This window comes from Alligator mississippiensis, chromosome 2 (assembly GCF_030867095.1).
Source record: "Alligator mississippiensis isolate rAllMis1 chromosome 2, rAllMis1, whole genome shotgun sequence".
NCBI lineage: Eukaryota > Metazoa > Chordata > Crocodylia > Alligatoridae > Alligator > Alligator mississippiensis.
The window spans coordinates 112,990,703-113,004,389 of record NC_081825.1 but is presented as its reverse complement, the minus strand read 5'-3'; positions in this window follow the sequence as shown (position 1 = coordinate 113,004,389).

Genomic DNA, 13,687 nt, shown 5'->3' with positions numbered 1-13,687 from the left:
AAAAGAAAGCTTTCAGAGGTGCTCATGGCCAGATACCACCCTACGATACCACACTAAGAGATGCTTGGCACCCAGGGATGCCTATATATGAGCACAGAGGCTGCTCTGACATGCTGTAGATACAGCGTGTTGGAACAGATTCAATTAATCAAGGCCTTCGATACGGTATCCCACACCATACTGGTGAACAAGTTAAGAGGCTGTGACTTGGATGACTGGACGGTCCAGTGGGTGGCGAATTGGCTAGAGGGTCATACCCAGAGAGTTGTAGTGGATGGGTCGGTATCGACCTGGAAGGGTTTGGGCAGTGGGGTCCCGCAGGGCTCGGTCCTTGGACCGATACTCTTCAATGTCTTCATCAGCGACTTGGACGAGGGAGTGAACTGTACTCTGTCCAAGTCTGTAGATGACACAAAACTGTGGGGAGAAGTGGACACACCGGAGGGCAGGGAACAACTACAAGCAGACCTGGACAGGTTGGACATATGGGCAGAAAACAACAGAATGCAATTTAACATGGAGAAATGCAAAGTGCTACACCTAGGGAGGAAAAATGTCCAGCATACCTACTGCCTAGGAAATGACCTGCTTGGTGGCACAGAAGCGGAAAGGGATCTTGGAGTCCTAGTGGACTCCAAGATGAACATGAGTCGTCAGTGTGACGAAGTCATCAGGAAAGCTAATGGCACTTTATCGTGCATCAGCAGATGCATGACGAACAGAACCGAGGAGGTGATAATTCCCCTCTATCGGGTGCTGGTCAGACCGCAGTTGGAGTACTGCGTGCAATTTTGGGCGCCTCACTTCAAGAGGGATGTGGATAACCTGGAGAGGGTCCAGAGAAGGGCCACTCGTATGGTTAAGGGCTTGCAGGCCAAGCCCTTTGAGGAGAGACTAGGGCACCTGGACCTCTTCAGCCTCTGCAAGAGAAGGTTGAGAGGATACCTTGTGGCTGCCTATAAGTTCATCATGGGGGCACAGAAGGGAATTGGTAAGGCTTTACTCAGCAAGGCGCCCCCAGGGGTTACAAGAAATAACGGCCATAAGCTAGCAGAGAGCAGATTTAGACTAAATATTAGGAAGAACTTCTTCACAGTTCGAGTGGCCAAGGTCTGGAACGGGCTCCCAAGGGAGGTGGTGCTCTCCCCTACCCTGGGGGTCTTCAAGAGGAGGCTAGATAGGCATCTAGCTGGGGTCATCTAAACCCAGCAGTCTTTCCTGCCTATGCAGAGGGTCGGACTTGATGATCTGTTGAGGTCCCTTCTGACCCTAACATTTATGAATCTATAAGTCTGCTGGAATGTGGTAACTACCATACTCTAGCCAGCCTCTGTATCTCATGTATCAACATCCTTGTGCCTCAAAATAGCAGTGGGTTTTTTTTTTTAACTAAAGCTCCTTTGCCAAGCTTTAGATAAAGTGCCTCTGCTGCCATTTTGAAGTGCATGGACACTGATACACAAGATGATGTGGACACTTTAATTAGAGCTGCTCTAGGAGCCACTCTAAAGCACCCCCCCTCCTCTCCCCTCCCCACACCACTCTCAGAGCACATGTAAAAATACCTTAGGGTTTCTACAAATAAGAGAGTTCATTGTTTGAGTACAGTGAAATGTTTTTAAAGCTGAATGTAAGAGGCAAGGATTTCTTAGGGTCATAGCTTTTATTGGACCAACTACGTAGTTGGGACAAAGGTAGACAAGATTTTGAATGCAAGGCATTCTTCATCTGGTCTGAGCAGTAAAAGCCAGCACAGCATTGTAAAAAACAGTTGGAAAAGGGGGAAGAGAAACTCCCAGGGGCAGCAAACAAACAATTAGCAAGAGAAAAGAAGCTTATTACTGGGAGATTAAGGCCTATCAAAAGGGAGGTGGATCATCATCACCTTTCATTCACGAATCCGGTAGGTTTATAATGTGTCATAAAACCAATATCATTGATAAGTTTTTGGTGCTTAGTGTTCAGCTTATGATTTTTTATTCCTAAATTCCTGTTTTAAAGGTTCAAAGTAGATTTCCCTTGAGCACAAGGATAGTGAAGTCAGAGAGGGAATGGTTGTTCTGTAAGAGATATGCTCCTAATGGTATGTGCATGTCTCTGCCTTTATTTTGTCTATGAGAGTTCATTCTGGTGCATAGTTGCTGTTTAGTTTTACCCACATAGATGCCATGGGGCATTTGATCAGATACATCACTGTGACAGGCTCACAATCACTGTACCAGGCAATGGGTGTGTCCTGCCCCTTGTGCCATATCACACCTGGGTCTATTCACCCACCACAACTTGCTGTTTTCACTGGGTTGTACCTCTGGAGGTGGTAATCAGTGGGGTGTGCCATGCCAGGGTGGCTCCATGCCAGGCTTCCCCCTCAGCAGATGCCCACAGTGCCCACTGGGCTCCACCTCAGCTCTACAGCTCACACTGCCCACTCTCAGCTCCAGCTGACCTGTATATTCCTGCATGGTTCCCTGCAGGTGCTGAAGAGCAGTGTCAAGGCTGGGCTGTGGCAATGTAGGTTAAGCTGGTGCTTGGCCAGGTCCCTAGTGCCTCACAGTGACCGAAGTTTCCTGGGTTTTCCCAGGGAATCATCCTCAATCAGCAACTGGCTTCCAGTAGGTCATAGATAGTACATCTGGGTCCTCCCTGGATGCTTCAGCCATGAGAAGCATGTGCATGCCACTTCTCCAGGCACGCTGGCCCTAGGAAGAGGTGCTGGGTCCCTTCTGGCTGCAGTGAGAGCATCTGGCTCCACTTCTGGTGCTCCAGCATGCTCTTCCCAACCTCCTGTCTCAAGGCTCCTTTTAACCCCAAGGCCCCCAGGCCCTGAGCCAACCGGTAAGGCTGCATGGTGTTGGCCGGCTTGCCCTCAGACTGGCCACTTGGATGCTGGCACTACAGTGAGTAGGGCGGGAGCCTGCCACAATCACATTTTGGGAAAGGCATGTATATAAACCATGGATTCTCATGGTTTCATTGTGGAGGATGTTGATTATAGTAGAAGTGGAGATGTGTAGACAGGTGAAGCCTTTCTCATTAAGGCAAGGCTATGTTTGCATTTTATATCTGGTGGGCAGTAGGGAGTTTGCATCTGAGCTGGGCAAGAGTAGGGTTTGTTTGAAAGCCAGGAGTGGAGGGTCTGGGAATATTTATTTCAAGGTCTGAGCTTTGTTGAATATAGGCTGTAGTTGTTTGATTTTTTTTTTTTTCTAATCGGTTCCAGTGTGGTAGGTGAGCACCAAGTGTGTGTAGTCACAGAGGAGTTTCTTTTTGTACTGTAGAAGATTTCTGTGGGGTATTTGAATAGCTTTTTCAAATGTATGGCTTATTTTTCTACTATAATGTCCTTGTTGTAAAAAAGAAGATTTTGGGCTGGCCAGATAGATATCATTAATGTTCTCTTTAGAGCAGATGTGGTGGCATCTGAGGGCCTGACTGTAGATTACAGCTTATTTGGTATGCTTGAACTAATTTCTGGTCTTGTGGACATAGGTATGGTAGTCTGTGGGCTTTTTGTATATGATGTGGAGTGTGGTATCTAGATAGCTGATGTTAGTGTAGGAGTATTCCAGAGAAAATTTGATCCAGGGGTGATAGTTGTTGAACTGGTGATGGAAGTCAATAAATGAGTTCATCTGTTCAGTTCAGATGATGAAAATATCATCAATATAATGGAGGCAAATGGCAAGCTTGATGGTGCCATTTTCTAAATTTTTTCTTCTGGTGGCTAATGAAGAGGTTGGCACATCAAGAAGTCATCTTTGTGTCCATAGTTTGGAAGAAGTGACAATTGTTGAAAGTGAAATTATTGTGGGTGAAGATTAAATGGATGATTTGTGTAACGTTGTAAATCTGAGTGCATGTTCTTGTAGGTATTTTGAGCAGGCATCTGTACCTTCATGGTGCAAAATTTTAGTGTACAAGCTGGTGACATGCGTGGTTCCAAGTGTGGCCTTCTCGAGGATCCTCAATTTTCTTGAGGAAGTCTGTGGTGTTTAGTAGACAACTATTCATTGAGTGACAGGTGGTTTCAGGATCATGTCTATGAACCCTGATCCCACAATTACATGTGATGAATTTTGCCAGGATTACCTTGTTCATGCATCTGTTGGAGCACATAGAAAGATTAACATCCAGAGAAAATTAAAGAAGGGGACAAAGAACTATGGAGAAAAATAGAGAAAATAACACATATAGGAAGAGAATTCTAAGTTTATGTGAATTTTTCATTTATCATTGTAACATGAAGCTCAACATGCTGCCCCCTGCACTGCCCGTGCTGCCTGCCTGTAGCTGACAGATGCCTGTGGTTGACAGACAATGCAGCAGGGGGAGGGTGGATTTCTTGCCTATGCCTGCCAGCCCAGTTGGGCTCCATGGGACTGCATCCACTCTTAGGGGTTCTCTTGGGCTCAGTGTCAGGTGTGTGTGTATATTGTGGCATGCTTTATGATGGGATAGGGACACAGACACCTCCCTCCCCCTCTATGCTGCCTGCCTGCAGCTGAGAGTTGGCCAGAGTAGCAGGTGGGACTGTGGAAAGGGTCTGTGCTGACTTGGCTCTGTGACAGCTCAGGGGAAAGGCCTGCTTTGTGCTCAGCCAGAGAAGCCGAGAGTGGGACGAGTGCTAGTGTGCCTCCTTCCAGGGGGGAGGGAGGCCGGAAGGTGGAGGCTGGGGTGGACAGTGCCCTAACCTGAATAGATAGGGGAACTGGTACTGAAACTTGATGCACCGGTCTAACCAAAATGGATTAATTTTGACTGCATATCAATCCAGGTCTCTCTCAGAATGAGTTCTGTTATTTTTAGATCAGTATGTCCTCTGAACTTCTGTTCTATAACAAATTTAGACCAGTTTCCAATCATTTAGATCAGTAAAAGTGTAATGACTGCACCTGTCCTAACTTTAACCCCAGATGAAAGTGTGTTAAAGTTGGACGGGTTTTGCTATATTTGAATCATTCTCAGCTCATTTACACATAACAGCTAGAACATACCAGCTTCTGACCTTTTAAAATGTTGTCCCTTTGATACTCCAAACATTCCTGTCCACACCCTAAGTTTGCCTAAGGTTTTACCTTGCTGTCTGTTTCTTAGGCTGCTCTTCAAGTAAATACAATGACAGGCTGCAGGGCAGCCTGCAAGTCTACCAAGGCTAAAAAACGGTCTTGTTCCTTGTTGTACTTTGAGCTACTCAAATGTTCACAGGTGTTAGTGCTGACTCAAGTTTAGCATTGTCACACCATCAGGCTAAAAACCTTCTCTGACTGTTCCCAACATGCACAGCTATGGCTTGTCACTAGAGGGCTGGCAAGTAAGACCCTGACTACAAGCTACAGCTATGAGTTCCCACTACAGACCTGGTGGGCCAGGACAGGCTTTTATCCCTGCTTTAGGTGTGGGTATGTGAGAGAAGAGTTGGAGGAGGGTGGGAACATGAAGCAGGGAGGCAGAAAGTTAATGGGATGAGAATGAATAATGAAATGAGAGGTAGAAAAAAGTGAGGGGAGGGGAAGGGTGGTAAAATGAAGGCAGTCAGCCACTGAGGATAAAATAAAAATAAAAAAGAATGAAAAAAAAAAGAAGAAAAGTAAAGGTTTCATGTTTTAATGAATAGGAATTTGGGATTGGGATGTGGAGGATGCTGGTTGTGCTTGCTGGGATGGCTGGGAGGTGGGAAAAGTGCTTTTGGGAGAGCTACTGCCTCTGCCTTGGGAAGGAAGCCGTAGCTCATGGGTACCTGATCCAGCCGCTTACCTTGTTCCCCCCGCCTCCTCTATACCTCACTTCTGGATCTGTCTGTGCCTTGTGACTTGGCTAGCTGGCATGTGCTCCCCAGGCTGTTTGCAGGGGATTGCATTCCTGGGGGTTAGCATGTCATACCCCTGCCGGCAGGAGGGGGAGTTGGCTTGGTGCCAGACCTGCTCCCTGGGCAGTGGAGTTCAGGAAGTAGAAAGTTTGTCCACACAGAACAGGAGAGTAGCGGGGTCGGGGCATGGACACTGCATTCTGGGATGCTGGAGGACTGCAACTTGAGTGGCTCATCTGTGGGGAGTAGCCACACTAATGGAACGTGAGCTGAGTAACAGATCAGAGATAAACCTGCAGTGGAGTGGTGTAACTTTAAGCCACCTTTAAACTAGTTTCAGATGTTGATATGGACAATATGGACAATTCAGGGGTTAAGAGCTCCAGAAGCCACCTAAGATTAATGTGTAACAGGGCCCAAAGTACATAAAGACATGTCCTCATTATGTCTCTGGCATATTTCTGGAGGAATGCTCTTGAGCATGCTCTCATCACTCCCACTGATCCCACTGTCACATCTGAAAGTGTGGAGGTGAAACAGGGGTTTCCCCAGCACTTGCTTTCAAGCTCTCTGGACACTGAAGTCTTGAAAATAAATGTAGGGAGACACCACTTCATTTCTGGGTTTGTCTCATGCAAGGTGTGTCTTTATGTGTCTAAGAATACACTGGGCATGCAGTGTAGAAATATGTTAGCAATCCTACTACTCCTGTTTGAGCCAAAGGACTTTGGTTTTCAAAAAGGCAAAAGCAGAAATGCTTATAGAAGAATTTGCATATTTTGTATTAGCACGTTTACTTTTTTTTCCAGAAATTAATGCATAACAGGAAATATGAATCAATTTCCTAGTTTTCAGCAAATTAGATTGTCTGCATCTGAAGTCCTTTGTAAAGACAGAGTGAATCAATTTTCTGTTTCAACATAAATTTCTAATGTAGGCACAGGGAAACACTATTGACATTTTAGTGACTACTCCAAAGAGTTTTCATTTGATCCTAATTCAGTTCCCATAGGAAGCACTTACTAAATGTTAGGAAGAGACTTTTCCCAGAATGACAATCAGATGGAGGATGCTCCCCACACTTCCCCCTCCCACCTCTATGTACAGAGGACTTTAAAAAAAGATTTCATCCTACATTGATGCTGACTAGGAAGAAGCCATTGTTTTGGCATCCTAATTTCAGCTTTGGTACACACTTTTGGTGCAAAACTTCCCTTGACTTGAACAGGAGCAGATTAGTATCAGCATGTTCCTTAATTACTAAACTTCTTATATCCAAGATTATTAAAATTCAAATTGCTTGGCAAAAATAGTTTAGTACACACAGTGTACTAGTGTGATCTTTCGAGCAGGTGCCTTTATTGAGGGTGGAAGGGGAATCCTGCTAACCTTACCAAGTAAAATCTAGAAATTGTCTCTCTTTGGTGATTAAAATAATGTGAAGTCAGTTATGAGCTCAAGCAAGTATATACATTTTAGAAGACTAGCTAAGAAGAAAAGGGGCCAGTATATTACGTATAAAATTGTTTGGAGAGACATCTGGAGAGATGTTATCACTATCTGAATGTTTAAAGAGACATTTTTCAAGGTGAAATTCACCCTGTACAGAAGTCTAGTGCAGACCTGTCCACACCATTTGAGGCTTGTGAGGAATATATTAGAGGCCTTGGCGTAAGTGCTTTAATCTTTTATGCATCCTTCATTACGTAATAGTTGGAACAAACTTTAAGTAGCCTTTTAGGCTCGCATACCATCATTATGAGGTTGTGTTGGCTGTTTTGCCAGACTTGTGTACTGCCATGTGCACCACAGAAGCTATCCCTGGCCCTGTTTAGATAGATGTCATGGCTATTAGAAACAGGCTGGCAAGGCTCATGGGGGAAAACTAAGATTTGCATTTAAGTGGATTCAGGGTTTTTGCTGTACCATACAAGGGATATGGAGCTGACACTCTTATTGCAGTCCATATGTTGAAACAGTCAATGAGCAGGGAAGAAGAGTGGTAAATGTGGCTCCTAGTTCTCAGGAGGGGATTTCACTTCCTCAGTAACCCTGTGCTCTTAGTACTCAGAGTCTGAATACCTGAGCTTTGTGTAGGTGAAGTGAATTTCACCTTGGATGCAAAGGAGGCAAAAAGAGGTACATCTATTTACTATAAATTGTTACAGAACCAACCTGAAAAAGAAAACCCCATTTTTTCCATAATTATAGCATACCATTTAATTGCATATACTAAAAGCTGCATTAGTAGGAAAAAAATTCATATAGCAAAACAAAAGGGCTTACAACTATTTTAATAATTGCAGTTATTTAAAATGACTGAACAAATTGTTCAAACACATTAGCCTTCCAGATATACTTTTTGTACACCTGCTCAAAAAAGAAAAGATTTGGTGCATATACAAAAATGCTTGAAATAACTCATTTAAAAATAATGGCCAGTTTTTATGTACATGTAGACCTATAAATTACAGAAAAATAGCTACATTAAAATCATGGAAAGGTAATAAAATATCAAAATTAAGGGTGCCTGTGCAACCTTAATTCACTTTCTTTGCATATATTTATGAAAGTCTTTAATGATATGATTACATACTGTTTTTTCTCTTCCCCTGGGAACTGTGCCTCATTCACTATACAATATGGATGCTACTTACCAGGGAGAGTGAGTTTTCAACCTTCCTTTTTACAGCATTATTCAATTTGTGGCCCCGAGACTTATTTACCTACGCTCCATCAAAACCTGCTGGAGTACAAAATTATTAATTTCCTTGTGTGATTTTTTGGTGGTATTTTAATTGTAATATCTGAGAATTTCACAAACAATAATCAATTTATCTTTATCTAGCGAGGAAGCAAAGTGGTTATGCTTTGCCCATTTAATAGATGGGAACTGAGGCACAAATATACAGGTAAATCATTTCCTCTAACTCTGGTAGTAGAGCCTGAGAAATTTCAGAGTCCTTTCTGGGTTCTGCCCTATGATTCACTGTCTATTTGAGGACTAAGGGTGCAATTTTGCAGGGATATAGTCCTGGGAGAGCGGATTCTCACTCTGTGAAATCCTTCTTTGTCATTTTGACAAGGTGCCAGTTTGGAAGACACAGGTCTTAGAGCAGGAATGCCACAACTTTAAGCCCTGCTCCTTCCCCATGTGCTGGTCTGATCTGCTACTCGGCTTTCTGGTCCTTGCCCAATCTACCTCTCTGCTTTCCATAGAGGGAGAAAATATCTTTTGCGGGGGCTGAGTGCATGTGTCAGCATGAGAACTACAATTCCCATCGTGCTTTGTGCGGTGTGACAAATGCAGGGTTAGCCTCTTCTTCCTCAGCTGTGTGGAGCTAAGTGCATGTGGGGCACTGGCCTGGCTGCATGCTGAGTGGCACCATTGTGCTGCTGCTGTCACCGGCCAGTGCAAAATTAGCTTGGGGGCTAAGCTTGTGGCATGAGTGCCTTAGGCTGGCCATTCTTGATTTAGAGCGTGGGCCTGGCCCAGCTCATGGAGCTCTATAATCCATCCCCTGGTGTTGCCCCTTTTGCTGCATCAGACTAGTGCCCAGGACATGTGTTGCACTGCAGTGCTTGCTTGAGCCAGGTCCTAGGTTGCACTGCTTGCTGAGCCTGGTACCACCCACATCTCTGGCTGTACCACCCACATCTCAGTTAGTGGAATAGGCTATGCAGCCTGGGACGTAGTCCCAGTAAACTTAATGGGCAGCACAGTGTGGGATTGGCCCCAGTGGGGCAGCCTGCTGGGGCTGGATCTTGGGCTGTGCTGCCTACTGCGATCAGGCTATCCATTGGGACCAGTTCCAGGCTGAGCTGCCTGCTGGGGCTGGGTCCTGGTCTATATTGCTTGCACTGCCCTACAAGCAGCACAGCCTGGAACCCAGCCTGCATGGACTGGTGCAGTCTTTGACCAGACCCAATGAGCACTGTAGGAAGAGCAGCTTGGGAGCAGCCCCATCTGGATAGCCTGCTGGGGCTGGTTCTCAGGCTGCATTGCCCACCAGAGCCAGTCATGGGCTATACCTCCCACTGGGCCAGCTGGGGCAGGTGCCACTTGTGTTGGATCAGGGAAGAGAGCCAGTGGGAGTGGTACATGGGCCTTATTCAACCTGTGGGTCTGCTCTGCACTACTCCTCTTGCTCATGGGGCCTGCTGAACTCAACACCCCTGGTTTAGAGGTTGTTTGAAGGCTCACTTGTGATTATACAACTATCACTTTCCTTTCTAAGCTAGCAGCCCTTGCATTTTCTCTGAAGTCATTGAGAATTGTCCTTTTAAAGGCGGAACTCCTCTCAGTAATTCACCAGCTTCACTGAAAGGCAGATGTTTTTCTTTAAGGGATGATATTCCCCTGCTGCTTATCTCATCATGGTTTCTAGAGCATGGATAGAGTGTTTTATTCCTCTTCTGATTGCTTCTCTCCTGTTAAATATTGCAGGATTTTTGTCTGCTTTGAAAGGTAGAGCATGTCCCCTTCTGCCTTTTTTTCTCAGGGTCTCTGCTCCCTGCCTGATCTGTCATGTGATAGTGAGACAGGCTGCCCATGCCACTTGCAGCATGAATGCCTCAGGTTGGCCACTGGTATTTCTGGGGCAAGATTTGCTCCCTACCCTTCCCCAGCATTCTGTCTTAGGAGAAAAGACAAAGATCTTTTCATGCTGGATTTTTTTGGAAGAAGCTGCATTTTTAAAGACAAAACTTCTTCAACATGACTGGAAGCTCTTCTGTCCCCTATACGTTACATGAAAATGAAAATGAGCTTCTTTCCTTTAGGTGAAGTTCTTCCTCCAGTGTTGAGGGCATGACTCGCCTTTCATCATCCTATCTCTGAGCATTGTCCCTGGGATGCTTCAGCTTTGTCACTGCTCAGGGTAAAGTATACTGTAATTAGTCTAACTGAGCTAGATAAGAATAGTAACATTGCTATAAATGTGTTCTTTCTTTATCTAATATGCCAATAGGCACAGAAGTCAGTAGTTACTGGTTTCTGCCATGTGACTGACACCTTCTCACCCTGTGTGACAAGGGGTCAGTGATAATTTTAGTGGGGACCATTATTTCAAGGAGGAGCAGTTCATATGCCTCACTGGATATTCATTACCCAGCAAGCTCTATTTGAGGCAAATAGAAGCCAGTAATGAAAATATTGTCCATAAGTCTTTAAAGTAAAAATCAAATTACATTACACAATTGAGAACGTGAAATTAAAAAGGAGAAACAGACAAGAAACCTGAATTTCTCAAGCAAGAATGCTCAAGCTGTTCTGTGGGAATCTTTAGCTATAAAAGACATGCTAACACCTGTAATTTACAAGCAGCGAATACTGGTAAAATGCTCTCCCAGGGATTTTAACTTCATGCTCTCCAAGGGTTCCATGGCCTGTTAATTATTTCCAGAATTTCAACATAAAAGAGAGAGAATCAGAATAAACTGTTCAGCCTAAACTTTTGCCAGAAGAGAATCCATGATGACATCAAATCGTGTTGGGATGTGAAATATGAATTACAAATTTAACTTCTCCAAAGTTCCAGATATTTGGATCTAGGCCCATTCCCACTATCAGTGATGATAAAAGTGGAAAGAAGCAAAGGGGAGTGATTAAAACCTATTCTTTCAGGGGAGATGATTAACTAAATTAAAATAATAGAAAGTAAGAAACTTCTTTTTGCAAGGCCTCCATGAACAAACTTATATGCTAAATGAGCCTTCAGTTTTATGATTTATTGTTCATCTATTTGCCTGAATTTCTGTATGTAATCCTACTTCCTACTCTCTCCAGAATCACACTGGTTTTAATATTTCATCAGTAGCATCCACTTATTTTTTCTTTTGAATCTGCTTCACATGGTAGTAAAAAATCCATTCCTTACCATGCATTTTGCTCACTTGTCTGTTCATACAAACTCTGACTACACTTCCAACTTCTCTTTTCCTTTGTGGTTTCATAGAGATGAGTGTTTAATGTCCAGATTTTTTTCTCTCTCTTTTACTCTCTCATGCATGCACTCATGCACGCACTTACAAGCAAGGAGCTATGCCATCTCCAGCACTTCTGCTCTCTTCTCTTGTATGGCTCAGCTGATTCAAATTGCCAACAGCCATTATCTTGATATTACAAAAGGTCTGATGCTCTCCAGGATAATTGGATAAATGGACAGTAGGACAGTTTTCTCAGGAGACTAGTTGCAGGGGGTCTGTTTTGTGTCTGCTAGCTCATTTAATAGCTTTTTCTGCTTCTAGCAGGAGCATTATTAGGGGACTTTACTTGAGGAAAGTAATTGTGTCTGTGTTTCTAACCCAAATCAGACCTGCAGTATTCATTGACATTCCAGTTATGAGTGCTTGCCCCTGTAGTGATCACTAGGTTCAATAAACACAGGCATACATGAATGAGAAGAACCACTAATACACCTTATTTGTGGAGCTGTAGGCAAGCGCTCTGCAGATTCTTTGTCTGGCACTAACTGATTTGCTTAACTGAGGGACCATCTCCCAATTCCCAACTCTTCCCAGTCTCTTTAGTTAAGCAGCATTTTTAAATTATAATGTTTACCACCACAGCCTTAACCCCACTAAAACACAGAATCTTTTCAGAGGAACTTGCTCCATATTCTTAACTTCTCTCTTTTGCTTCCCAATCTGTAAACTGGGAAAGGCAATACCTATTTTACATTTCATTCTCAGAAATTATATGAGAATTTAGGGGCAGGTTCCATTTCATTTACTGGACATCTGTTTAATGACAACCTCAGTGTTTCCTGCTCTGACTACTTGGTTTGTCCATCTTTTGTCTGTATGTGATGCATGCTCCTTGAACTAAAGTCCTGGTTTAGTGGTGGAATAACTACAGAGTCTAGATAGCTTTGGGAAATACTAATAGTCTCTGAAGATTTAAAATACAGCAGATTGTCTTGATCCTTTTGAAGATGAATGGTTTAAGCTACCCCAGAAGTATGAGGCTGGGTTTCTTTTTTTTAAATAATCTGACTGTCCCCCTAATCTAATTTGATACTGAAGAATGACTTGTAGTGATTCATAGAAACCTACATGCCAAAATGATATCCTTTAATTAAAATTTGTTCTTTAATGTTTTCTTGGCCATGAAATGATTAAGATCATTCAGGTCCCATCTGCATGTTACACTTAAGATGTGATTAACCAGTTAATCATATCTTAAATTGCGACCCAGCCACAAGTTCAGTCAGTTAGGCTAGGGACAGACACTAAAAAGCTGAAGCCTGAATTGATTTAATTTTTGTAGGTTAGTCTAACCTTTATAGATTGAATTAATTTGTAAGTGAATAGACATTCACTTTTGACTTAGAAATGCAGGCCCATGCCTGTAGTGGCTCAGGCCAGAAGCCAGAGGGTGCTAAAGTTAGCCCTCAGCTAGAGGGAAACTAAGCTGAGAGAAGGGGCTCTGATAGGCTCCACTCATGCACCAGTGGCTGCAGTGACCAGATACCAGTAGCCTGGAGAAAAGGGGGAGGGGGTTTAATCCTCCCATTGCAGGCAGCAATAGTGTGGGCACCGACTCAGTGTCCTGATCTGAGTCCCTCCGAGAAGCTGATTGCAGGGACAGGGTGGGGAGAGGGGATGTGACCTAGCTGCAGGGTGTGTGTGTCGGGGGGGAGTTGTGGCTAGTTACAGAGCTAGTTAAGTCACTGTTGCCTCCTGCTGTGGCAGTGCAGTCTGTGCTGAGGTATCCCCAGGGGGCAGGGGGTAGTGCCCATTGCCTTCTGCCTCCAGCTCTGCACAGGGGCTGTGGTTTGTAGGTGGGTCACAGCTGTAGTACAGCTTTCCACTCCCTGCCTCTGCTGGTGGTGGCAGCAGCAGAATGAACTATTGCAGTGGGCAAAGGTGAAGCACCTG